Source organism: Schistocerca piceifrons, chromosome 3 (genome assembly GCF_021461385.2).
Source record: "Schistocerca piceifrons isolate TAMUIC-IGC-003096 chromosome 3, iqSchPice1.1, whole genome shotgun sequence".
NCBI classification, from domain to species: Eukaryota; Metazoa; Arthropoda; class Insecta; order Orthoptera; family Acrididae; genus Schistocerca; species Schistocerca piceifrons.
In genome coordinates, this window is record NC_060140.1 from 694,162,085 (window position 1) to 694,165,514 (window position 3,430).

A 3,430-nucleotide genomic window follows, 5' to 3' on the forward strand; every position below is an offset into this window, starting at 1 on the left:
GTCATAAAATCGAGTGCCACGTCGGACATGGGTGTGAGCTTTATTTAATGCTGATATTCATTATCAAAGGGTAGAGTAAACCCAAAAACTTTTGGAATTTGAGTTCAGGGAGAATAAGTAAAAGCTCAGAAGTCTGCAGATGATATTGTCATTTCCTCAGAGTCTGCGACGTAGTTATTCCGTTGAACGGACGACATCGTTTAAAAAAGTCGATGTTTTGATCACGTGATACTTCATTAAAACTGATTACCGGTTCGGCTTTGCAGTCGTCTGTATTGACTATTCGTCTACGTATCGCTGCTGCAATCATTAAATCTCATGACGACTGCAAAGTTGAAACCGACAGTCAATTTTTAATAAAGCAGTGTGTGACCACTGCAAGACTTTTATAAACTGTTCTAATAAATATGTCACAGGTCTCCTCTGTAGGTCGAAACGACCTCATTTCGCCAACCTTTGTTTTGCTACTGGTTGGCTGATTTTTTTCAACGTCTTCAGATTACACAGTTGCTGTTTCGCAGCCATGTTTAAGATTATGATAAATTACAATACAACACAGGCAAATGAAATATTTAAACCTTATTGTTCAAAATTCTCCAGTGGGCATATCACATGTAATCCAATTTCTCAAACGCGTGAGTCCAACATATGCTGCAACTGTAAATTCTGATTTCGGTGATGCAAGCATCAGAGAATTAGCTTATTTTGCATAGTTTCAGTCTTTAATGTCCTACAGAATAATTTTCTGGAGAATTACACCGAAACGTGCTGCGTTGATGATATCTGATGCCCTTTATCTGTTTAAAAATAAGGCTTACTAACGACAGCCTCACAATATATTTGCTTCAAATTTGTTATGAAGAATTAAGCACTATTTGAAAACAATAGTAACATTCATAAATACAACACTAGGAAAAAATAGTCCCAGCCATCCGAAAATTAATGTTACACTTGCACAGAAAGGAATACAGTATGCAGCCATAAAAATTTGATCACGACCCTAGTGAATTAAAGGTGGTGGCAGATAACGAACATTTTGAAAACAAATTGAGATAATTTCTACTTGACAGCTCCTTCTACTCCACGGATGAATTACTAAGTAGGTAGTATATACAATATCTGATTGACAGTATATGGACACTTGTTAGTTTACGTTAATACGATGTATAATGTGTCCACCTTCGCCTTTATGGCGATCTGAATTCTTCAGTGTGCACTTTCAGTGGGGCGTCTGAACGCATGTGGAGAAATGGCGGCCCATTCTTCCTCAAAAGCCGAAACCGGAGAAAGCTGTGTGGTTAAACTCTGTGCGAAACTGATATTCTAACTCATCCCAAAGGCGTTCCACTGCGTCGTCCGGACCCCGGGCAGGCCAGTCCATTTCAGGAATGTTACTGTCCGCAAAATATTGCCTCCTAGATATCACTTTATGACAGGGTTCATTGACACGCTGATACCAACAGTTATCGACTCCGAACTGTTCTTCAACTTCATGCGGTACACTATTCTGTAACATACTTTCATATCCTTTCGCATTTAGCGTTTTCTTGAGCACAATGGAGGGCTGCAACCTAAGCGCGAAAAAGGCCCCCTTACCGTAACAAACCCTCCTCTATACGTCACTGTTGGCTTTACACGAGTTTGCAGGTAACGCTCCCCAGACATTCGTCAAACCCAAACCCTTCTTTCGGCGTGCCAGAGAGTGTATCGTCACTCCAAATCATTCGTTTCCAGTCAAGCACTGTCTAGTCGCGTCGTTCTTTGCATCTGTGTCTACATCTACATAGATACTCCAGAAGGCACAGTACGGTGCGTGGCAGAGGGTACCCTGTATCACTGCTAGTTATTTCTTTTCCTATCGCAAACAGAGCGAGGGAAAACTGACTTTATGCCTCCGTATGAGCCCCAATTTCTAGAAACGTATCCACGTGGTTCTTAGGCGCAATGTATGTTGGCGGCAATAGACTCGTGCGGCAGTCAGCTTCAAGAGCCAGTTCTCTAAATTTTATCAATAGTGGTTCTCGAAAAGTACTCCGCCTTCACTCCAAGAATTTCCATTTGAATTCCAGAAGCATCTCCGTAGCACTTGTGTGTTGTTCGAACCTACCGGTAACAACTCTAGCAGCTCGCCTCTGAATTTCTTCGATGTCTACCTCCCATCCGACCTGGCACAAGTCCCAAACACTCGAGCAGTACTCAAGAATAGGTTTCACCAGCAGCCTATATGCGGTCTCCTTTACACATGAACCAGTCTTCCCTAAAATTTTCCCAGTAACCCTCAAGCCCCGCTTAGCACTGACTACAGAAATTTGTGGCTTATAAGGAGCTGCTCGACGATTGTACGTTCTTTCTAACTCCCATGCACAGTCATAGCTGGGCTGCTGGTAACATTTTGGTAGTCATGAGTGATTCCTTCCACCGATTTCATGCCTCTTTCACAGCCACTCTCCGCAGTATTCATCGGTCCCTGTCGTCAGTACACGAAGTCTGCCCGGTTTCGGTTTAGCTGTCGATGTTCCTTCTTGCTTCCACTTCACAGTCACACCACCAGCAGTCGACTTGGTAACTTTTGAAGAGTTCAAATGTCCCTGCTGGATCTGTTACTAGGTGTCAGCCAATGATTAGTCCACATTCGAAGTCCTCGTGTCCGACCCACTCTGTTGTACTGCTTCTCTTTGACAACACAGACACTCGACGCCTCGTATTATACCGTCCGCCTCCCGCGACATTTAGTGCTCAAAGTCGCATTGCATAGTGGCGTGCGGATACTTTTGGTCAGAAAGTCTATGTGGTTAGGTTACATTTACCATATTTTGTTGTACATTAAGATTAAAAACAAATCCGTTAAGTACATGGCCAACACGTCTTGATAGAAAAATTGTATTTTATTTGTGAACTTGTTGACCCATTCCATATCATGACAAGTTGTCACGAATATAGACTACAGAAGGGAAAAACTAAGATACTGGAGCATCAGCAGAGCTTTTGTTTTTCGTTGTGTTCTTTGGGTTATTGCTACAACACAATCGGACTGGAAGACACATGATCCATGAGCAAACGAGTGCTGTTTACTGCTGGAGCGCGCGTTATCTGAGCTGGCCTGCGACCCTCCTATCGAGTGACCGTCGGACCTCGGACCCTCAGCTTATGGGGGCATCGGAGGGTGCGTTCTACGCCCCACAGTAGAGCTGGACTCCAGGATTCTGGACGAACAGCTACATTGTAACTGCAGCACTCGTTAATCTGTCAGTTAATTCGAGGGGAACTTTTAAGTTAGGTGCCAGTGATAACTGGGCTGGAACTGTGGCTCAGGCAGCTGATGGTCTGCAGCCCAAAATTGTATCACACATGGTCTACAGGCTAAATTAGTCACATTTTTTGTGAATAAAATCGCGTAAATCGCTTATTGTTTGTCTTTTTTTGTAACATC